Source organism: Xenopus laevis, chromosome 8L, assembly GCF_017654675.1.
Source record: "Xenopus laevis strain J_2021 chromosome 8L, Xenopus_laevis_v10.1, whole genome shotgun sequence".
NCBI classification, from domain to species: Eukaryota; Metazoa; Chordata; class Amphibia; order Anura; family Pipidae; genus Xenopus; species Xenopus laevis.
In genome coordinates this window covers 57,180,061-57,205,569 of record NC_054385.1, presented here as the reverse complement: position 1 = coordinate 57,205,569, position 25,509 = coordinate 57,180,061, and the positions used below count along the sequence as shown (strand labels likewise).

Here is a 25,509-nt window from a genome sequence, read left to right as displayed (position 1 = left end):
CATATTTACCAAAGAATAAAAATAGACCAGCCCTGAGTGAATGTGTAGTGCTGTGTGCCTGCTGTGCTTGCCTCTTTATTCTTGTGATGTCGTGACCATTAATGCATGAGTTACACAAGCATGTTAAATTATGCAGATGATACTTGCACAAATGATGGAAATTCTGAAAGACTGGGTCACAATTAAAGCACCAGCCTAGAGATGTAATGGAGACAGAGGCTTAGAAAAGGATTAGTAAGGGGCCATGCATGGAAGACAATCATTTAAGTACACTAGCTCTGGATAAAAAGACTCAACAGCGCAAATTGTGTGGCAGCAATAAGAGGCCACTAGAAGTCAAATATGTTTTTATGAGATTGTAATAAAGAAATATATATATATATTAAATCATGTTAATAGAGAGAGAGATAACATACAAACTTCAAACTCTAGGTATTATGAGTTCACAGGAAAAAAATCACAACACCATTGTGGATAGACTTTATTGTATTCTTTCTTTTTTATTTGCTTGTCTTCTTTCACTGAGTGCAATTTAAAAAGCTCTCTCAGTTCCTATTATGAAACCACAAATTTAATTTACACATCATCAAATGGAAGAAAGAAGCTGTCTAAATATATTATGTAATGAATGTTGAAATCTGTAACAATTTATGAATACTGGACTTTTCTTAGGCCCAGTTTTGATGGGTAATTATCTCTAATATATTATTGGTCAGTTCTCCCTTTGCCTATATGTGTATGAGCTGAGGGATAGATAGAAAAGAGTAACATCACTATCTCAGAAACAGTACAGAAATGTTCATTGATTATATTTACAAAGTAGTAAAGGAAATTGACATCAAACTCATGTTCTGAGAATAGTGAATGTTCCAACATGATCAGTCATCCATATCCATATAGTTAATATAGTAAAAGCAATGCAAGCACTTTTTATGTAACTGCTTTAGCTTTCAATCCAAATTTTGAAAATAAATATATATTTAAAAAAAAAAGGCATATTCTGATCAAAGGATTGTATTTTTTGTATCTTAAAAAGAGGCTTAGCTGGCCCAGGTAGCTATTTAGCTAGGTAGCTCCTAGCTGTCTAACAACACTGCTAGTAGGTTTGTCTTATTATTTATAAGTTATGGTACCCCAAACAGCATAAATACTCAATGAACAAAAATAGATAGGCTATTGGTTCACTTATCTCTTGTGTATGATTCATCATCTAAATCACTTCAAGGCAGCAAAAAATAAATAAAAAGAAAGTAAACAAGGAGGCAAGAAAATAAGAATACCACAACAAAAAATTAAAAGCATTAATTTGTATTGACATAACATTTATTTGTTGCCTGTGCAGTGTTTTCTTTGAAGCTGAGGTCTTGATTTTTATTGCATTGAGCTTGATTTCCATCTCTCCTCTCCACAGCCCCTTTGATCTTTTAGATTTATTATAAACAAGAAATAAATGCCCATTTAGTCTGGGTATTTCTTTCTGAATGTTAGAAAACATATGACAGATATAACAACTGTGTGTTAAAAACTGCTTTGCAAAACTGTTTAATGGCACTCTTCCAGGCTTTTCATTATAATCATGAAGACATGAAGAAACACAAATACCTCTTTTGTAATTCCCAACTAATTAACAAGATCATTGATGATGACATAATCCAAAATATTGCGGGTTTACTCATTAAAATGTTTACACATGATTATGTTAATGAGTAAATTCTTACTTAATCTCTATTAACACTGATTATAAAGGTAATTTCTGTGGAATTCTAGCTAGCACATACACAATTGTCCTGGCCATACAAATTGTATTCCTTTATGAATTCCTTTATTAATTAAATGTTTATTTTTATTGATTTTTCTTTTTTTAACCAAACATAGTTATGAAGACAAAAAAAAGAAAGATATTAAAATAAACAGCATTTACACAATATTATAACATCAAAGAGAGAGGAAGAAAGAAATACAAAAAGGTGAGATGGCTCTAGGCCTTTATCAGAAACAATGACCCCTTCCAACCACAACCATCTCACTGGTGTTTTAGAGGTCCAGAGACTTAACTGAAAAGTAATCCAACAAAGGGACCCATAGCTCTAAATAATTATAAAGGTGATCTGGAAGCTTACTCTTCATGTTACCCAACTATAACTTCCCTACTGCTACTGAGTAGCAAGTATGGTGCTTGATATTCAGTGTGCACCCAATCCTTGTCCTCCACAAACTTACCTACAGTTGGAAATATAAGAATTGCTTACTTCTCATCAGTTATTATTTATCCTGCTTTCATCCTGATATAAAATGAATCAAAAGAAGAATGCTTTCAGCATTTTTATAGATCTACAGAGCTTGTGTGAGCTTGGATAAACCCATAAGAAAATAAATATTAATGCTTCCAAATTTCAATTTTGAATCAGGATTTTATTATTTTCAGCTTTTCTCAGAAAATGAAAGTCTTGCTTCTTTCTTTTGCAAAAAACTTTTTAACCTATGGCCAAAAGTGATATTAAATGTGTGGATTTGTTTTCAGTGGTTCAGTATTTACAGTCAGATATTCACCAAGCACTTTACCTGTGTTTTTTTCCTGCGAGGAAGCAGAAAACTGTGGGAATCTGGATAAAGAGCTTATGCTTTGCCCCTCATGTGTGAAGTATAAAGAATAAAGTAATTTTATGATTATTAGAGTGCGCCATGTGCTTAGGGAACAGAAAATTTTGTCAACCTCCCTTTCATCTCAAAAACTTTATCAAAAAGTATTTTGCAACCATCCATTACAGTTTCTACTCCTAAAACAATCTTTCTCCCCTTATTCACTATTTTTCAGTAAGTTCCCCCCACTCTCTCACTATTCCAATTTTGCAATTTAAATTCACTCCTCTTTCAATTAATTCTACCCTTCCCACCCTACTCCAGTTTCTTCTCTTCATCATTTTAACACACTTTCATAACCACTCCCCTGAATCCTCTTTTTTAAATGACCTTCCCTCCTATTAATTACCAATAGTTTATCATATAAATAAGGTGACTTTTCCATTGGAAAATGGAGTTCAAAACCCATCATCTGAACAGAGATCCCAGTCTCAGTGTGCTCTCCTGCATATAACAGACACCTTTCAGGAAGTGCTTCAGTAAGTGCCTCCTGCTAACTGGTAGACTTTTCATCCCCTAATTGAGTGCCTTGTAACTCGTAATCACACATGCTGGGTAAAACCAGATTAGCTATTGCAGCACACATTGTCTGGCAAGACTTGGTCAAGAAAGTCAAAGGTCAGGACACTTAGGCATCAGACAAGATCAAGAAACATCATGGAGTGAAACCCAAATAACAGATTTGACATGCAGAAGTTCCCTTTATATATTTATTTTTGTTTGCTAAAGTCAAGATGGATCCATTTCTCTTGTTATGAAGTTCCAAGAGTGGACCTGCTCCTGTCTATAATGCTTCAGAGTCATGTGTTTTCTAGGTCCCCTTTCCAGTGAATTTAATTCCCGCTTTTATCCAGTGTGACTCTTGCTTTTTTAGCTCTGTTTTGACTTCATCTCAGTTACTGATCAAACTTACACATTTTTAAATTATTGCATCTGTATACTCAAACTGTGTGACTGCTAATATACCACAAGTTTCAACTGAGCCTTTAGAATATTTATACCCATGTTTTTATTCCCTGCAGCCTAAACCATCTTATCCTCTATACAGATTTGCCAAGACTTTCTCAGAATTTCCAATGAAACAGAATGTGTAAACCTTCAGGGGCTTCAACAGATTTAATTTTATCCGGTAATACTAATAAAGTACTGATATGGTGTTTTCAGGGATCAGTCACCTGGGAGCACTGCAGATCGACAAGCTTCAATGAATTATATCACTTTCTCATGAATAAAAAGCAAAGCAATCAGCAACTGCATCTTCAGGAACCCTGCAAAGACCAAAATGGAAAGTGTTAGACCTAAATTAAATACATTTTTAACATTTTAAACTTAGGGGTTATTTACTAAAATTCTAATTTATCTCATAATTAGAATAAAAAACTCAATCAAACTCCCATACCTGATTTTGCCTTATTTATTGATACAATATCTCAAATAAATCTGATCGGGAAAGAACCCAATAAAATTGAGCAAAAACCAGATCACACATTTTTTTTCAGACTTTTTACCAGAATCGCTCGATTTTTTTTTCAGGTTTTTGGCCAAAAACCCCAAATTTAGCTGATTATCGCGCTAAACCCAGAGCAAACCACGATATCTTCAAACTGGGATACGGACATTTCCCATTGACGTATACATGACCTCGACAGGTCTGAGATGGAGGATTTTCAGATTAGTGCTTTTTGCAGCATCGAGGTATAATAAATCTCGGAAAATTCAAGTTTTATTCCCACAAAAATTTTCAGTTTTTGTCCAAAAATGCCCCACCAAAAAACATGTGAGTTTAAGTAAATAAACTCAATGTTGTCAGATTAAAATTAATACCAGTGTTTACAAAGCAAAATAAACAAACAAATTAATGGTAAAAAGTACAACACGTATGTGGTTCTGATGCATGAGATGCAGAGCACAGTGTCAGGGGTTGCAGACAAGCCCTGTCCTTACTGCCTACCATAGGCTGCAATTATGCTCGAAATTTGGGGGGAAATACTGAGTTGAGACAGGGCTCATTTGAAATAAATCTCAAAAAATTCAAGTTTTTTTCCCACGAGTTTTTGCCCAAAAATGCCCGACCAAAAAAATTTGAGTTTTAGTAAATGAACCCCTTAATGTTGTCAGATTAAAATTAATACCAGTGTTTACAAAGCAAAATAAACAAACAAATTAATGGCAACAAGTACAACACATATGTGGTTGACTGGTTGGGTTATACTATATGCCTAATAATTGCTTTGCCTAAGTCTAAAGCCACACAGGCTCATAGGCAAAGGGTTTTTTTTTGTTTGGGGAGTCTAAAGTTTGCCATTCAGAGACTGAATTAAAGCTATACTTAAAGCTAATGCCAGATGTAATACTACCCCCCCTACGATCTCACGTGGTTCACACTGACTTAATGGGAACAATACTGAAGTGCAGGCTGGAGTGTTTTTACAAAAGTGCTGCCTGATTACCAAGCACTGAATTCACTGTCCTCCTGCCAGTGCACTTAGTTACTCTGAAATTCCACTGTGAGCATTTCCAAGCAACAAAGTAATTGCACAGACAGGGATAAAGTTGGGCTCATTTATGCCGGCCTTTGCCACAAGTGAAGGAGCACGAAGGAGTGCATAAGCATACCCCTTAGCATTCATTTATATCCTACTTGCAGCAGTGCTGCCCAGCCGCATAAGATGCAGAGCACAGTGCCTACCATAGGCTGCCATTATGCTGGAGATTTGGGGGGAAATACTGAATTGTGGTTACAAAACATGGCACATAAAAAAACACAGCACGTTATTATACAGTGAGAGACAGTGGGGCTCATTCATAAAGTTCGCACGGGGCAGATTGGTTCACACAGTGAATATATTTTCCCTGCACATGGTTACATTTATAAAGCTGAATAAGAGTGTGCAAACAGAATTGCAAATTTTTTTTCACACTGTGAATGTCTATAAGAGCTTTTTAAATATGTGCACACTGCGTTTGGTGGCGGAGAAAATATTCGCAAAACAGTTTTGCAAATTGCAAATTTAAGTTACTGTCAATGCTATTTTCGTGCACAACAACCTTGCACAGTGGGCACACTCGCACAAACATCCGTCTCATTTGCGAGCCATTCGCGAAAATCTACTCTCAATGCAAATTTTCAAAAACCGGAAAGACGGGCAAAGCAGTGCAATAGTTTAGCGTTCAGGAAGAAAACATGGGCAATACAACCATTTGCGAATAAATATGCACTGCGCAAACTTTATAAATGACCCCCAGTGGGTACTGAACCCCCCAGCACAGCAGCTAATACCACAACAGACGTATATAACCTATTTTATGTACCCTCAGAACAGAACTATTAGGATTAACCATTATCTCACCTGAACTATTAGGATTAACCATTCTCTCACCTAAACATTTTACTCTGCTGTTCACACCTCTCCCTCTACTCCTTTTTCAGTCATATTTTTACCGACTAATATAGAATTATGGGATCTAATGTTTAATTCACAGGGAATGAGGTTTTCACAGCTGCTTAATTAAAAGAACACCGAATGGTTAGAAAGGCCAAGAGAAGGGTTAATGTTTTTATGGCGGAGAGGCTGAAGACCCATAACTACTTCGGAACTGTAGGAATCAATGGAAGTGTTTGAGGAGGAGTGGAACAGAGAAAATAAGAGTTCTAGAAACAAATAGCTAATGATGGAAGCATTTGTTTAATTTTGATTGGGAACTAACATTCTCTATTGATCTACACGGCCATTACCTCAACAGTGAGCAGCAACCCACGAACTCCATACACTCCTCTAACATCTTTTCTTTATGAGGCTGGTTTTGTCTAGTATAGTCCTAGTAACACAGCTATGTAATAGGATTGGCACAGAGGATGTTCAGAGTTCACTCTCTAGCCAATCAGATTCTCAGACAGCTATACTGGGACTCAATTGCCTGAGGGCAACTCAAGCCACACAGCATGATAGATGATGCTGGCTCTAGGGTCAGTCCTGCAGTGACAGAAGAGACACTGGTCCTCCACCCCACAAACAGACTTCCTTAAGTAAAAGTGGTTGAGGGGGGATTTTTTTCCTTCTGTTTTATTTTAGTTTCTTATTGTATCAGAGAGGCTTGGGGTGGTTTAGCCTTTCCTAGTCTAAATTAGAATCCGCTATGCACAGGCTGATTCTTGGACACTCATCCACTGGGCTGATCCTTGGCCTGTGTTAATCTAAGAATAAGCTCCGTTTTGCATTAGCCTATGGGAAAACATAGGGGGAATGTTCAATTATGTGTACTAGACCTATTGTGGCTACTCGTTTGATGTGTACACTTCCAATGTATAGGAATCTGGAACTATGCTGTCTGATGCAAATCTAAAGAAAAAAATCACCACCACATCTGAAGTGGTTTAGATTCATTTTTGCACTGTGTATATCAAGAAGTTAGGCAAACCAGTTACAGAGGCAGGCAGACTGAAATGCATTACCAGCAGTAGTAGATTGCCATAAGCGTCACTAGTTTAAAAAGGAGGTAAAGATTGGGTGGGGCTGAGGGGGTGGAGCTGGGACAGATTGAGGGGGTGGGGCACCACCTAGGACTGTAGCAGAGCTATTTTCTTCCTCAATGAAGTTCCAATAGCAAATGAAATGTACCAATGTACTGTATATTCTAAAAAAATTCATGCTGATCTCTCCAAATGATGTCAGCTTTGTAAAGTGCAGGCAGTCCTTTGATGGCACCAGGCATCTAACTCAAGCTTCAAATGAAAAAAGCTTCCTGGCCCTGGTGCTGTCCTGGGATGCTGAAAACACCTTCTATCAGGTAAATCACATTTCCAGGATAAAGCTCTAGACAAGATGTCTACTGAGGACTACCTGTTAAATGTATCTTGGTCTAATACTGTATTTTTAACCTAAGGACAAAATAAAAATGATTTTTTATCAGGTCCTTTGAGGTCAACAGATGGGCCAGACAGGTTTGTCCCATGCCCCAGAGTGTTTTCTAATTTAATTTAAGAGATTAGATTAATTTTGAGGTATGGCCTTATACAAAACAAACAAACAAAAAATAATAATACAAAGACAGAGACCCTTATATATGTATTATGAATATATCTGAATATAAAGTCTCCTTAGCCAGATCTGTATCAAATTCACTTACTTCACTTAATCAAGAAATTAGGAAATGAGTGGCAAACTGCATCTTCAGACTGTTTCTCCCCTCACCAAAACCCTTGGTCTACCCTGGTGCCATTGCTGTCTGCTACTCTGTGTAGTGGCGTAACTAGACCCCTAAGGGCCCCGGTACAAAAATTTACAACTGGGCCCCCCCTAAAGGGATTGTTCACCTATGAGTTAACTTTTAGTATGATGTAGAGAGTGATATTCTGAGACTATTTGCAATTGGATTTCATTTTATTTCATTTGTGGTTTTTTACTTATTTAGCTTTTTATTCAGCAGCTTTCCAGTTTTCAATTTCAGCAGTCTGGTTGCTAGAGTCCAAATTCCCCTAGCAACCATGCACTGATTTGAATAAGAGACTGAAATATGAAAAGGAGAGGCCTGAATACACAAATGAGCCATTGAAAAGTAGCAAAAACAGTTAGGGGCCTATTTACTAAGGGTCAAAGTGAATTTTCAAATTCAAAAACTTCGAATTTCGAAGTAATTTTTGGGTACTTCCACCATCGAATAGGCCAAAATTCGATTCAAATTGAAAATACTTCACAAATTCGACCATTCGAAAATTGAAGTACTGTCTCTTTAAAAAACATCGACACTTCGCCATCTTAAACCTGCCGAATTGCTGTTTAGTCTATGGGAAAACCTCCTATATATGAGCCTTGGCTAAATTTTGAGAAGTCAAAGTTTTTTTTATAAAACTGTACGATTAAATTGTACGAATCAAAGATTCAAAGGATTTCGGCGTATGATCGCACAATTTCAGTTTAGCAGACTATCGTACTACACCTATTCGATGGTTGAATTTCGAAGTTTTTTCACTTTGAAATTCGACCCTTGATAAATTTGCTCCTAAATGTAAAAGTTACATGTAAAAAGGACATGTAAAATTGAGGTTTCACTATATTATAATGATATAAGGGATAATGTACCCCTACTGTAAATAATTAGGATATTAGAAGTCACTGATGGGGTTCTGTGACCATTGTGCTTAGTACAGGAGAATACCAATGCTGCTATAGTTTTATGGGATCTCTCTGTACAGACTATGAGCAAATTTAGGGACTGTTCCTGCAGAATTGTGAAAAACAGAAACCATACAATACAAGGAACAAGTAATATCCTGGGCATGCGTGAAAAAATGCTTCTGCGCATGCGCGAAAACCGCTTCTGCGCATGCGCAAAAACCGCTTCTGTGCATGCGCAAATCGACGCATGCATGGGACAGTGGCCGGTCGGCAGAGAAGGGACCGGACTAGGGGTAGGAGTAAGTACGTGCCTGGCGCCCCTCCACCTTTGCGCCCTAGGCACGTGCCTACTCTGCCTACCCCTAGTTCCGGCCCTGCTTAGTACAGGGGAATACCTATGCTGCCATAGTTTTATGGGATCTCTCTGTACAGACTATGAGCAAATTTAGGGACTGTTCCTGCAGAATTGTGCAAAACAGAACCCATACAATACAAGGAACAAGTAATATCCTAAGTATATTGAGGGTTAAGCATCTGGTTTTTTTTTATTATTTGCCTGTTTCTTCTGACTCTTTCAAATTTCAAATGGGGGTCACAAATACTCTGTAAGGCTACAAATGTATTATTTCTACTTTTTTATTTATAAACTGTTCGCAAAGCAAATTGCGAGTAGTTTGCGCCCGAGAGTGGGTATGCGCTATCAAATCAAAATTGTTTATATTGCGCTTGGTTTTTTAACGAGTCGTGTCTGTAGTCGCTGTTCAGTGCAAATGTAATTCGCAATCTAATCGCAATGTAATTGTTTTCACGTGACTTTGATATCAGTGTTGTGAGAAGAAGGTGTATGTACAACTTTTGCAGAAAGATATTCGTGGAGCAATTCCACCGTTCGCATTGCGTAAGTTTTTTCGCTATTCTTCATGTAATTTAAAAATGTGGTCAAGTTGTATGTGGTAAAGATATATGTCAGCATTTTTTTTTATATGTGGTAAAGGTATATGGTTATTCGTTTTTTTCCAGTGAAAACATCTTTCATTGCGACTCATCTTATTTTTGCCTTTGCTACTGTTTTGTGCTTATGTAATATATCTGTGCGAAAAATATTGCATTCCGCTTAGCACAAATATACTCGCAAAAGTGCGAATGCATGCTGCGATAACGCCAAATATTACATTTGGGGGTAAGAATCAAAAACAGTGATATTCTGTAACCCATCTTAATAAAATAATACATTTATAAAAAGTGAAAACCCCATAGTAATAATTGAATTAATAAGCAACAATTATTATTCACCGTGCTATTCATATTACTATATTCAATAACTTAATAGCCAATCCCAACGTGCTAAATTCTCTTTAGTCTATGGCATTGGAGACAAGTATGGCAGCAAAGACCCTTAACAGCTGTTTAAGTGGATGTCGAACTCTACAAGATGAAAGCTTCATTTGCGGTGCTGAAAGTGCGATGTACGGCGATTTAAAGGGCAGAGCTGACCCCTGATTGAGGGATGCAGGCGGTGGTGAGCTTCCTGCAGAGAGATGATGATCAGTCGCCTACCCTGTATCGGGACCCGAGAACCACCTCTTGGGGAATGATGGCATGCATGGACGAGTGGGCCTCAGATGGTGGGTAATATAGAGGCTTTTGCACTGATATGCTCCATCATCTATGTTGAGAATGATAGTTCTGCAATGGACATCTTCTTTTCCATTTTCTCGCTGTAAGTGGAACATTAGCTGGCCGCTTTGGTGAGGAGTGTTGCTACGTGAACTACCTCCCCGGAAACATAATAAGCTGGTGTGCTTTGCTCGATTCTCGCTGTTTATCAAGTAAGTAGCGATGAGCGGTTTACCTAATACTACACCTCTGAAATTTCTAACTACTCACTATTTGCCAACACTTATTAAACTGAACTGTGACTTTCTGCCTATGAGTGGGGATTGAAACCCACAGGAGCTGGGGCAACTGACTTGCTGCATATTCTTTCAGACTGCCTATTTACCATAGACTTTGTGAACTATTTACCTCTGGATTGAACTATGGACACTATGGGGTTAACAACATAAGGGTCTGGTGTTTATTTTTCCTCATTTGTAGTTTTTTTGCATATTTTATTTTTTCCTTTTTATTTCTCCTTATCTTTATTTGATCTAAACCATACACTGTGGAGACGGGCCCACACCCTAACAATTAATACTTTTATTTTTTAAAAATAAAAACTTAAATTTTAATTAGTAAGACCTGTGAGTATAGATTCTTCTGGATATATATATATATATATATATATATATATATATATATATATATATATATATATATATATATATATATATATATATATATATATATATATATATATATATATAGTCCTTGTGTTTTTTTCCTCACTCCAAAAGGTGGTAAATGTCTCGGGTGCTACCCACAATAAAGTAAGTAATAAATAATCAAGGAATATCATGGGTCTTGATAAAGGTATGAGGAGGAGACCAAAATGTTGGCCTGTTTTTAATTATTCTAGTAAAATGTGTTTAAATTTCAAAAGTTGTTTAAACGTTCCTGATGTACACCCACTTATTTTGAGTATATATTTAATACACAAAAACCATGAATATCTTGTAAATTATATCCTTATAAACGGTGAGTACTGATGTCATCAGTTATAAATGTTGAATAGTGATGTCATTTCTGTCACATGACTCACTGAAACTTGTGTATTATAATAAATAAAGTGTAAGCTCATAAATAAATAAAATCATGAAACTCCTCGGTAACTTATAATACCCTTATAATTTACAAGAGGGGGTACTATATATACTGTATATATTTATATATGTGTGTCATATGATGTTGGCCGTATATTTCATAAGCCATTTCAGAACATCAGTTAATTTATTTGATGACTATTTGTGCCCCACAGGCTTCTTTTCTTTATTTTTATTTCTGCCTGAGGTAGTTTTCTGTAGTCGGTTCCCCCAAAGTCTCACCTTAGTGGAAATATTGTTATCAGTTATTTAAATAATATTTTCCATGTAATCAAGAAGTTTAGACATGGTCACTGCATAATATGTGGAGAGGCAGTCAACAAATAAGTGTACCTTATGTATCATAAAAGTACACCATCATGTTCACGTCAACAGCCAGTTACTGGGCGTAATTTCTGATACATGCATACATACAGTATATATATTTTTTAAACTACTTTTTACTACTAAAATATTTCAAGGGGGTATAATTAAACTTCTATATACTGAAGGTACATATTTTGAAAGAAATGCTTACACTATAATAAACTATAATAAAAGCTCAATTGAGTGTTGAGATTTTAAAGTCATTAGAAAATATGCAGCATTCCTTGATATATTGTTTCTTACCCTATGTCTAATTCTCTGTTTCTCTGTCATCATTGGAAAGCATTCATTTGAATAACAAGCCTAACTCTGTGCCTAAAGGACTGGATGATTAGCCGTTTGGACACACAGACAAAAGAACAATGACTGCCTTTTGTATGGCTTCAGAAGTGGCTCTTCTTTTGAGAGCATTTGATTTATCATGCAAATTTAGCAGTGTGATTTCCTTTCAGTGCCATCTCCAGCATAGGAGTATAGAATAAGAGCACACTTCTTTAAATGATCAAACTGCATGACATTATTTGGTAATTTGTATATAACCAAAGTTGTGAACCCTTCTTCATTTGTAGATGTCATTTCATAGATGTCTCATTGACCCTTTCTTTTGCAAAGCACCCAAGTGGAGTGAGGCAGAAACTGTTGCATGAGGTCATTAAAAGAGTAGCAGTAATCTTATAACAAAAAAGAAAAGCACAAAGCCAAATGGAAGTGACTTCAGGAACCCAGAAATTGTTTACTTTCGTTTTGAAGTGGAAATGAAAAAGCAGGACAATTAACAAATATAGCTGAGTTACAGCAAACAAACCAACTTAACTTTTAAAATAAATAAATTACATCTGAACGTATGATGTGCCAATTACTTATTTACATAGTAAAGTGATTTGATCTGGTCAAGAATTTATAAACGTCAAAACTGTCTGATCAAAATATTCAGCTAGTTTGATTAACTCAATAATATAGATCATTAGTGATATTTATGTTTGTCAGGATTCATTATCCAAAACCAGCCATAATAATGACTAGTTTGGCATGCCAATTCAGTCATGATTGATTTTGATAATATCTACTTACTAAACTCTCAGGTGGTTTCAATCAAATACCCCCCCGAAATACTACAAATACTACTCCCTGCCGAAAAAAAACGATGTGCAGGAAGCCACAGTATTTGAATGAAACTCTCACATTTTTTAGTATAGGAACTTACAGTTTTTAGTAGCTGAAGGCTTAAGCATTATAATTTGGGTCCTTAGAGTAGCTCCTACTAATCAGAGGTCTGTAAGTCTACATAAAGCTGGCCAATCACTGGCTATGCTTAATTAATTCTAGGTCCACTTTGTTTTTTTCTCTGCATCATAGGTGAGGAGCCAACAACTGAATAACACAGAATATACTCCACCCCAGCTTTATGGAAGCAGGGATGTCACGTGATCTTGCCTGTCTCTAAGGAATCCTGAAATACATATACAGTATCTAAATGCTAAATCTTAACCTCCCTTCCCAATCCACACGAAGAAGGGGCATGCAATGGGGCAGGAAGTCATCTTACTAAATTTCAGTCTTTTGTCACTAATAAAGAAAATAAAAAGTGTCCATCTGAATATTTATATGACTAAGCTGCATTTTACAACTAGTCTTCTTTCAAAATATTAAAAGACAAAGAAAAACTATTTTAAATGAAGCTGTAAGTTTGTGAGGATAGTAAAATATCTTGCATGTAAGATGTTTGTCAGGCCCAGCTCAGTTTGCGGGCTGATTTATCAACGTTCAAAATTTTACTGTGATTTGGTATGTTTGCACTAAAACTCAAACAGATTAGAGTTTAGACAAATTAGACTTTCAAAAACTTGATTTTTTTAGGGGCAGATTTATTAAGGTTCAAATGGTAAATTCAAATTAGAATTTTCGAGTTTGATTTTTGGTGAAAACTCACAAATTTGAGTTGGGAATAATCTAAACTCGAATTTTTCATACCTTGACCCTGGGAACAACTTGAATTTGATAGTATGCCACCTAAAACCTGCCGAGTTCATGTAGAAGTCAATGGCAGAGGTCCAGTGGCCCATTTGAAGATGTCAATGACCTTCCTGACATTCAAGTTTTTTTCAGAGAAAGAACTTGATTCAAGTTTGGACAAATTCAATTCTAATTTGATTAGAGTCTTCAGGTCGGTAATATTCGTTAGAGTTATTCGTAGACTTAAATAAGTGTGAGCTTTATGTATCGAAACCCGGAGCCACGGCATAGATTTCAGCACAGAAAATGGAGACTGACACCACCTTTCATGTTTACATGCCGCTTTGCTGGCTTTTATTTGGCACAGCCACAAACCTTCAGCCCATTGGCTTCACATAGGGATTAACATTTGCTTCACATAAACATTAACAGTCCCAATTCTAACACCCTCACTGGTGTTCCATAAAAAAACTGTTTCCTTAGCCCTCACTGGACACAAATCCCAATATCCTCTCTGGGGCACACTCGAGACACTCTTGTCTCCTGGGAGGGGTTTCTCTTTTCCACTCTCCAGTCCTTTGAAGCCCTCCGACACAGGGGGAATCCCACTCTTTTCCCGGCTGCACATAGAATCACACCTCCTTTCTGCCCTTTGAGGTGTCCATGGCACTCACCCTCCTCCCGCTCCAGGAGGTATCCAGGGAGGGGTAAAAGCTCTGAGGTTTAGTCTCACACCTCCTTTTAACTACAGCTCACCTTTAGCTAATTACTTAGCTACCTCTTCTTAGGCAGCTGCAAAACCCTACATGGAGCAAGGAATGGAAGCCCACCCATTCACTCCATTCACTCCAGGGACCCATTATCCAGCTTTTCCTAAGCTGGTACACAACTACAGCTATGCTTACTGCAGAAACACACATATTTCCCTGGAGTTTTATATTCACCAGTCTAACACGAATCACTCTTTTCATAGACACCTCTTACATAAGATACTATTCCAGTTTTGAGGTCATTTGAGTTCATTCGAGGTAAAAAAAAACTCTATCACTCGACCTTTGATAAATATGCTCCTTATAGTTTGGTACGTTTTTGGGTTTATTCAAATTAAAAAAAAAACTCTAAAATTTACAAATTCAAATTATGATAAATAGACCTCTCCTTAATATTTTATCAATAGGTTTTCATCCACATTAGGAGCATACACGTTTCAGGCCTCTTATTTTGTCCATTCAGAAGCACACACGGAACTGTATAACCGTGCATCTAGAACTATTTGTTGAATAAGTCAAATGTTTTTGACAAGCTTTTGGGAGCATAACTCTTTTCATCAGGTCAAGAGATTCTGGCTCTGAGTTTCTTGACCTGGAGGAATTTAAGCTCCCAAAAGCTTGTCAAAGTTGATTTGGACCAGGCACTTTTTTCTCTGTATCCTTTTCTTCTGAAATATAACTGTTCTTGGCATCTGTGTATACATGCCTCTCACCCCTGTACAAATCACTGTACGTTTTTGTGTTTGACATTAGATCAAATGTTAACTGATAATGAAAACAGGGAATAGACATGCTGAAACAACAGATGCACAATGATATGCGCCAATATCTTCATTATGAGACTTCTAAAACATGAGTCTGTGTTGCTACTAGCTTCTGTAGAGAGCTGTTTAAATTTTAAACATGCAGCTCACAAGCAATGATTTTAAAACAGAATACCTTGTGTGCAATGTATTAAGGTATTGCATGCTATATAATACATGAAACATATACCTTTTTATACTATTTGTGGCAACAATGTAAAAAAAGAAGCTGTTTAACTATAGAGAGTGTGTCCAATTCTGTCATTTATAAATGCTGGAACCTTTGGGAAATATAAAATTATGTGGGGATTATGCTTTAATATTTTGATGGCACCATTGGAATTCCCACTATGGTGGTGGTCCAGCCATCAAAAAAGTTCATATCGTAAATTAGCAAAGGAGTCAGTAATATCTGAATATGGGCCAATGTAATTATTAAAATTCAGCATAATTTATAAATTGAATTTGTTGTTCACTCCACCATAATCTTTAGTTTAGGAGAATACATTTTCAAATCCAAATTGTTCTTTATTGGCTTACCTCTTCAACATACGCATGCTCTAAGGCATTAAAGATTAGACTATACAATAATTTTAAATAACAGATCCTTAGCCAAGATTTGATGTTTTCAATTGCAACATCAAAGAAAAATGATGTTAACTTCACCTTTTATGATTTTTCTAACATTTTTTAGTGAGTATAAACATGGCAGTTGCCATTGGTGGGAGTGGCTTCATTCAAAAGGTGTTGGAGATAAAAAGACAGTTTTGCCAGTCTTTTTCATGGGATGCTGTACCTACTGAATGCACTAAAGGATCTCAGAAAAACTGCAGTATCCTTGTAGTAAGCAACATGAATATGTGTAGATACTTCCAATCTTAAAACAACTATTTAAAAAAATAACATTACTGTGGGGATTTCAAACAAATGAATTAAATTCCTAATGTCAAGAGACTGAGTATAATGGTAGCTGTAATAGGTGGAACATCCACTGAATATTTTACTTTCTTTTAAAGAGGTTGTTACCTTTGAGTTAACTTTAGTATGATGTAGAGAATGATATTCTGAGATAATTTGCAACTGGTATTCTTTTTTTATTATTTGTGATTTTTGAATTACAGTATTTAGCTTTTTATTCAGTGGCTCTCCAGTTTGCAAATACAACAAAATTGTTGATAGGGTCCAACTTACTCTAGCAACCATTCATGGATTTGAATAAGAGTCTGCAATATGAATTGGAGAGGGTCTAAATAAAAAGATAATTAATAAGAAAGTAGCAATAAAATAAATGTGTATCCTTAAAGAGCATTTGTTTTTAGATGGGGTCAATGACTCCCATTTGAAAGATGGAAAGAGTCGGAAGAAGAAGGCAAATAATAAAAAAAAGATAGAAAATAAATAACTAAAACAAATCAAAAAGTTGCTTAGAGTTGGCCATTCTATAACATACTAAAAGTTAACTTGAAGGTGAGCCACCCCTTTAAATTGAGCTGTACTTATATGAGGTAGCCAGTCCATTTAAAAACCATCCTTTGCATAGCTACTGTATTTCTTATTTATTATTTCAATGCTTTTTTGATTGTGACTGTTTTAAGCCACTACCCTGAATTACACTTTTACATACTGTATGTCTATCTAGCAACATATTGGTGGCTTCTTCTGACATTTTGCTCTAATACATTTTCACTACTCTCAGAGTCCTCTAATTCATTTTCTCTCTTTGCACAAACCTACATGTTACTAAGTGCAAATACACCAGCACACAAAAGCATTAAGATCATTTGTATTGACCTGCACCTTACTATGGAAAGTGCAAACACAGAGCAGCCATAAAATTCCCTTTTTGCTTGAGACAAGAACAAATTGCACTTCAATGTACATCTATTTTAACTCCATTAACCTGAAAGCAAAAGTATCACTGAAAACACGTAAAGAAGAAGCTCTTGGGCTAATTTCTGCTTCTGATTAAAGCTTTTTAGGGCAGGGATCTCTTTTGAGTTGTGTCATGGATTCCAAGCACTAAGCAATTAAATTGTATTTATTGTGCCCCTGTGAATAAATTATCTTCTTAGTTCTTTTGTAAAGCACTGCATACCAATGCGGTATTAAATACAGTCAAAAGATAAAATGAGCTGCTGGTGTTTAACCCAAGAAAGGCTAAATATTTTCATTATTCTAGTTACTGTAGCCTTTTAGTGTTCAACCAGATTATTGCCAAGCAGTAAAATATTAATGACTTTGGGTAAGAAAGTTTTATTCTGCATTATATCCACTACTTTGGGAAGAATTCAGGATCTTGAACCCTATTTTGCATATGGTAACAACTTCCTTGTTTCTTGAACCCTATTTTGCATATGGTAACAACTTCCTTGTTTGTTTGACAAAAAAATGACGTGATTTTTAGGATTCTGATTTAGTTCAACCTGGATTTGACCTTCTGCAGCACAATTTGGATTTGGTTGAATCCAAGTGCCTGGCTAAACTGAATCTGAATCCTTAAAATTACGTGACTTTTTCTCCCACACTACATTTGTGTGACTTCCTGTGAAGGATTCAGATTTGGTTTAGCAAGGCATTCAAATTGTGGCAAATCCTGCTGAAAAAGGCAGAATCCTGGGGAATCCCGAATTGAATACAGGACTGCATCCTGGATTCAGGATTGTCTCATTTTTCATGGGGCAGTCCAGATTTTGACAACTCAGCCATAGTCCCAGATGGCTACTGAAATGTCTTGAGTTTCTCTTTGATCTCCTGCACTGGTGTCAGAAAAAAGATACAAAGTTTCTAAAACCTATTTAAATAAAAGGCTTTTTGGCAGGACCTGCACTTGGATACATTTGTAACTATTTAAGATAAGCAGAGATACAATTGTAACTATTTAAGATAGGCAGGTATCTTGGGATAACTGATAATAACTGATAATAATTTGCAGCTTAAATAGCAATTCGCTATCCGGTAATAACAGATAAAACATGACCTTAAAACCTTCAGAAATGTGTTCAGACGTTCTATAACCTAACAAATTTTGTAAAATGGTATTTAGGAGATGTGGCCACAAAATGGGTATGGTCAAAAATTTTGCTGCAGCATAACTTTTTGTCTCTCTTTCTGATTTTCAAATGTTGGAAGGAATGAAAATATATGAGTTCCTTTTGTGCCATGATTTGCAGGTTAACATTATCCTTAAATCATTTCACTTATAACTATAATTTGTAGAAATTGTAGAAAATAAAAATCACACATTAAACTGTGCCTCACAGATCACTGTTTAAACTAGTAGCAAATGGAGAGCCAGTCTAATTCATGTGGTCATTTTGGGTAAATAGAAAGTACAGTGTAAGAATGGTTCAAACAAAGGGCCACACTGACATATGTGATACTTGGAAATCACCCTAACCCTAAAACCTCTCTCACTGTTTCCAAAAAGAATAATAGTTGTTCACTTTTTTTGGAGGAAGAACAAGAATGCTTAAATACGTGTTGTGAATGATTACAATTAAGACCCTACCTTAAACACCTAAAATTCTTTTATATAGAACTGCCACCTGGCAAATGGTTAAATGGAAGTCCTTAAAAGAAAAAAGAAACTCATTCCATTGCTTGTACGGCTTTCTATTTTCACCTCTACTTTACATAAATATAGTGTGAGACGAAACTAAACATAAAGCTAGAAATAGCTAATTCAAGTAAGCACCGTGCTTTATGTTATATAACTGAATGCAGTGTACATGCAGAAGACTGCCAGCAAAATAAAAATACAGTTCCAGAAGCTTCCCATGGGTGGCGCCTGAGTAATATTCTTTATACACAGCAGCAGTATTTCAGGTTTAGTTCAGCGTTTTCTCATGGATAAGACATGGAGGTCTGCTGTGCAGTACTATAAGTGGTTTAGAATTAATTATGCAACATCTTTTAATTATTACTTCCTTTTGTAAGAAGACTTAAACTGTATTAAAGGGGATCATGTCAAAAACTAAACAGCATGGGGATTCTGAATTCCAACCCAGGAATTTCTGGTTCTGTTCAGAATGTTTTTGATTAGAATGAAACATAGGATGGAACAATTATGAACTTATACAAAGCCAAATAAAAAGCATGCATAAAGAGTAAATGTTATAAGTATACAAACATACAACAAAAGGAGAAACTTACAATTTGTTCTTTTTTTCATTCAGCAGGGTAAAGTTTGGGGTAGGGCAGATATGGGATCAGAATCAGAATTAAAAGTACCTCTTCTAAGGAAAGGTACTGGATAAAGTACAGACACAATAGATATAATATTATAATGTGTAACAAATGTGACATATTATGGGGGTCATTCAATAAAATGTTTGCACCAGGTCTGCCTATAGGTAGTGACCAGCAATTGATCACCTGTTTGACAGCCAAGATTTAATTTGTTGCTATGAGCTTCTGGAATTGGTGCAAAATTTGCATCTTTTATTACGATCATTTGAGTATATTCTGTTCCTGTACAGGTGTTTGCTAAGGATGCTGGGAGTTGTAGTGAACAACAGCTGATGGACCATAGGTTGGATATCACCTAATTTAAATAACCATGACCCAGACATTCTGCATTGCCAGAGGCCCCTTTCTCTAACTTTGACCCTAGCTCTATGGATATAGAATCGGTTAACTCTGTGTATGCTGAAAGGGTCTGACGCATTAAAATCCATTCCTTGAATTTGTTTTATGATTTTTCAGGGTCCTGGCATACAAAAAGTTACCTTGAATTCTTTTTTTGTCTGTTTATAAATATAAATAGGTTAATTAACACAGATTATGGTGTGGCATCAGCGGATAAAACCCCCATAGTTGCAGTGAATACAACATTTTTATCAGGAAAGTTGCCGATGTTCTACAGAAACCAAGCACTCTAATTTCTGCCTGCCTTAGGGATCCTCGGGGCATTTGCAGTCAGTAAATACAATTGAGGTCTAAGTGGATGTGCACAATTCACATAGTCCTTCATTTTATAGCTGCCTAATTTAACAAAGACTGTGTGAGTTCATGGCACTGGTTGCTGGTACATCCTGCCCCCCCCCTCCTCCAAAAAGGGATATTACTATTTTAAGAGGTTTTTTTATATAATAATGTAAATTATAACCCAGCAGGTAATTTCAAAACATTTACACAATAATCTTATAAACATTTAAGGAATATTGTGTTTCTGCTTGCAAAAGAATATTTCAAGTTTTAGCAACTTATATTACAGTGTGCTGTAGAACGTAATATCTTCAGGACAGGGACCTCTAATCTAAGTTTGTTACATTTGCTGCAGTGTTTTACTGTATTGTAGCCATGTAAACACTGGCATACACTGTCATACAAATCAACTCTACATGTACAGTATATCTGCAGAAAGAGCAAGAGAGAGTCGTGATGAATTGAAGGAACAGTAACACCAAAAAATAAAAGTGTTTTAAAGGATTGACAATATAATGTACTCTTTCCCTGCACTGGTAAAAAACGATTGTGCTTGCTTCAAAAACACAAATATAGTTTATATAACAAACTGCTGTTAGCCATGGGGGCAGCCATTCAAGCACAGGTTACACACTAGATACCAGATAAGTTCTGAAGAGTCTTTCTATTATCTGCTGTGTATCCTGTGCCTTTTCTCCTTTTTCAACGTTGAATGGCTGCCCCCATGGCTACACAGCAGCTTGCTCATATAAACTATTTTAGAGTTTCTGAAGCAAACACAAATGCAAATTACAAATGCAGCACATCAGTACAATAAATTTTCAAGACTTTAAACCACTTTCATTTTTTGGTGTTACTATATTGGCTATAGATATAAATACATGTAAAACCACTTAATTTATCACTACTTAGGGGCCGATTCACTTACTTCGAGTGAAGGATTCGAAGTAAAAAAACGTTGAATTTCGAAGTGTTTTTTGGGCTACTTCGACCATCGAATGGGCTACTACGACCTTCGACTACGACTTCGAATCGAACTATTCGAACTAAAAATCGTTTGACCATTCGATAGTCGAAGTACTGTCTCTTTGAGAAAAAACTTCGACCCCCTAGTTCGCCATCTAAAAGCTACAGAACTCAATGTTAGCCTATGGGAAAGGTCCCCATAGGCTTTCCTAAGTTTTTTTGATCGAAGGATATTCCTTCGATCGTTGGATTAAAATCCTTTGAATCGTTCGATTCGAAGGATTTTATCGTTCAATCGAAGGAATAATCCTTCGATCGTTCGATCGCACTATTTGCGCTAAAACCCTTCGATATTCGAAGTCGAAGGATTTTAATTCCCAGTCGAATATCGAGGGTTAATTAACCCTCGATATTCGACCCTTTGCGAATCGGCCCCTTAGTATGACTCAGTGTTGCTCATAGATATTGTACTAAGGGTGCTCTAACATGATCAGCGCCAGTGCCTTTACTGCTAACACGTATGTAAACTCTAAAATACCTTACTGACTCTGGTCATTCATAAAATGGAGATCTCAAGCTTTGGCCCTCCAGATCTATGTATGCTTAGAATGGGGAAGTGTCATAACAATACAATATGAAACACAAAAAAATGTTTCCTGGTTGGAATAATCATATGCATTAGAACTGGCTCATGCTAATGTGGTGAGTACAACATTCCACTTCATACTATTAGGGAATGGGGGGGGGTATGGGGAAAGAACCATTGCACTGTAAGCCCATATGCGGTTTCCCATAGTAAAAAAACAGGGACATGAATTTGTAAAGATGGGCTTTTATTGAGGTTTCATTCTCTTATAGAAACAGTTTATTCTCATTATTTGTCCAAAACTCTGATTTTGTCCGCATTTCCTTAGACAAGTTTTATAGCCAAAATAATTTTATTACGTTTATTCACTTCTATTTCTTACATGTGGGATAACAAATTATCTCTGAAATTTTTCAAATTGGATAACTAAGCAATTGTAAGAAAACACGCAGAGGAAGTGCGGACAAGTCATTAGTGACTCAGGCAGGCTTTGGATAGGATACATCTCTTTGTGTTTCACATAGACAGGTAAAATTGCACACTCTATGGGCAGGTTCTTTCTATGCTAATTATAGTGTCATATATAATTAATGGTGCACAGAATAACAAATAACATTAACAAGCACCAGGAAAAAAAGAAAATGTCTGTATTAATTAAACAGGGAATCTACCTCTCTCTGAGAATATACACTATTGTAGATCTGCAAATTCCATTACATACGATACTCAGGAAGTTATTTTTGATTAAACCATATATGCATTAAATGCTTGCATTATATATTATAATATTCAAAAATTATGTTTTCAAGAATAATCATATGTATAAAAAAAAACAACTATGATGCCATCTTGTAGAGCTTTCTACCCCATGCCATGTACATTTATTATCACATGCCATTATACATGCCATATACATGTATTATCACATTTTCAGTGGACAAAACAGACAAAATGCAGGAAAGGTTAGGTGAGAAAAAAACAAGCCAAGCGCACTCCAATAATGTTAGTAGTTTTGCTGCAAAGGAAGTATTTTTTCCATATACAGACCAGAAAGAACCACAATTTAAATGAATAAAACTCAGACGTGTGCTGCAAAGAAAGCATTTCAAACACCATTCTTTAGGGTACTAACTACTTCCTGAACCACCAGCAACACCACAAGAAAGATGCTGCAAAATAACATTAATCCAATCATTAACTAGTTTAATTGTCACATGACATAATTTCCCTGGAAGTTTTTTGTTTTCAAAAAAGAAAAAAAATGAATTAAAAACATTCAACATTCTATACTGATTGATCTGTATGTTAGGTTCCAGGCTGTTATAATTAGGGTTTGAGTTCAGAATGGTTACACATTCTGATGATGTTAAACACCAAAGCAATAGGACCAAAAAAAACTTCTCAATGGTCAGGAAAAGAGGTGCAGTAAATTTGTAAAAACTTTTCAAAAACACAACTGCAAAAATAGGGGAAATGAAGGCAAAAGTGCAGGTTTTATCACATAAAAAGGGCATAAATGCAGCTATAGAAAATATGGCAAATACATTTATACATTGATACATCTGGGACAAATGCTTTGTTCGCAACCCCCCCTTCAAAAAGTAAAAAAAAACACCAACAAAACAAGGCTTCTGTGTTGTGGAAATTAGACACCCTTTCACCTGTAGCTACATGTGCCTTATAGTATAGGATTGGAAAGAATACATTTAAATAGGGTCTAAACGAATGCTGGCTTGCTTAGTATTTTAAAATATATATATAATATAATTAATTTTTTTCCTGTGAAATAATATTAACATTTTTAAAATATTCATTATGAGATAAAATGTTCCATATGTAATTTTAGAATGAATATTTAACCATTATTAACATTTTACACTGACAGCATACAGTAGTTAAGCAGGTCTCCATTGCCCAGGAAAGGGAAAATAAACTTTTAAAAAACAGGATTTTTCTAGCTATATTTGTACAGAACTACCGTATTCTAACATAACATTATCATGATGCATTGTATCAAGTAGGACAGATAGAACCTTTTCTAACAAGCTGCTCTGTTTTGACATTTTCTGTGTGCAGATCTCATGTGTATTATTTAACAGCAGTACATATTCATTATTTCCTATGCAAAGACAGAGCTCCAGAGGGCTAATTTGTCTAAGATTCAAAATTGATCAAAGGTTGATAAGTGATCACGCTACTGAGAATGCAAAGGCAATTGAATGTTTAATTATGTTAGTTTTACTAATTGTTACTCTTTTCTTTTGTCTCTAGTGTTTCCATAGTTGCTCATTATGCCGATATATTTAGCTATCAAAAAAGTAGGGATTCTACAGGTTACTTTAATAAAATCAACTGAAAATCGTATACATTCTCAATGTGAAAATATATCTCAACTCTATTAGGCATTCTGAATAACATTTAAAATGTTTATTATCTGTTCTTTGTAGGAAGTCAATAAAACAGCTTACCTGGATTCGTCCAACAAATATTCTTATTGATATAAAGGGGGGGGGGGGGCAAAAGAGAAGCAGCTCAAAATAATCTTCATAAGACTTCAACTGAAAATGATTCTCCACCCTTGCATTTGCTCAAGCCCTTTGAATTTGTGAAGGGAAAATACTGACTTGCCTTTTTATTATCTCAGGTGATAAATATTGCATTGCCTGCATTTAAAACTTTTAATACTAGGGGTGTGAGATGTGGCACCTGTTATTTTTTCATGTCTTGGAAAGACTCATTCTTGTTCACTTTTATGGAACATCGGTCACATGGAGTTTGGTCCCTTCTTTCCTTATATTCTTCTTGGGGGGACCAGAGCTGCAAGAATGAAGGGGGTTGAAAACGCACGATTGTCTGATGTGCCTACAATGGAAAGAAAGGGAGAGAGAAAGAGAGAGAGAGAGAGAGAGAGAGAGAGAGAGAGAGAGAGAGAGAGAGAGAGAGAGAGAGAGAGAGAAGGGCCCTGCTAATGTTGCACTGAAATTATTCTCAAAGGCCCCCCAGGCTGCACTCAGCATCTAGACTTCATTAAAATTTCATACCAAGCACTTGGCCAAGGTCTATTTATGAAAATGTGCTTTCCGCTCCATGCAAAAAAAAAATAAAGAGGGAATTAGATAAGAGAACAAAGAAGGATAATTAATTAATTATATGTATATAATGTAACTATGTATTTAAATATGTGTGTGTGTTTATGTGCATGTACTTGTGTTGATACATGGCTAATCACATATGTAAATATGTGTTCAGACAAACTGTATGAACGGTATACTGTATATTAGTGCTGCTTTCATAACAGGTGGCTTCTTTTGAGATATACACAATATGTAATTGGGAATTACTAAGAAATATTAATTGATTATATAATAGCACGATAAATGGAAAAATGTTAATAAACGTTCCATGCGATGATCTAATACCTACTGGACAATCATGAGACCTGTATTCTGTGACAGAGCAAGTAAAAGGAGCACATTTATCAAAGATTGAATCAATCTTTGAAGAAATATTCAGAATTTATCAAAGAGTAATCAAACTGGCCCATTGAATTAATGAAAATTGGTATTCTTCATTGTCCACAGCACTCGATCCAATGCTTTTGATCAATATCCATACTAATCA

At 35.8% G+C, this 25,509-nt stretch overlaps 1 long non-coding RNA gene across 1 annotated transcript; it reads right to left on the bottom strand.

Annotated features, from left to right (window-relative positions):
• Nucleotides 1-1,287: 1,287 nt before the first annotated feature.
• Nucleotides 1,288-24,669, bottom strand: LOC121397037. Its single transcript, XR_005963372.1, has 2 exons — nt 24,357-24,669; nt 1,288-3,908 (listed from the first exon to the last, which is right to left on the bottom strand). It is a non-coding gene; the product is annotated as an uncharacterized LOC121397037 (long non-coding RNA).
• Between the last annotated feature and the right edge of the window lie 840 nt (nt 24,670-25,509).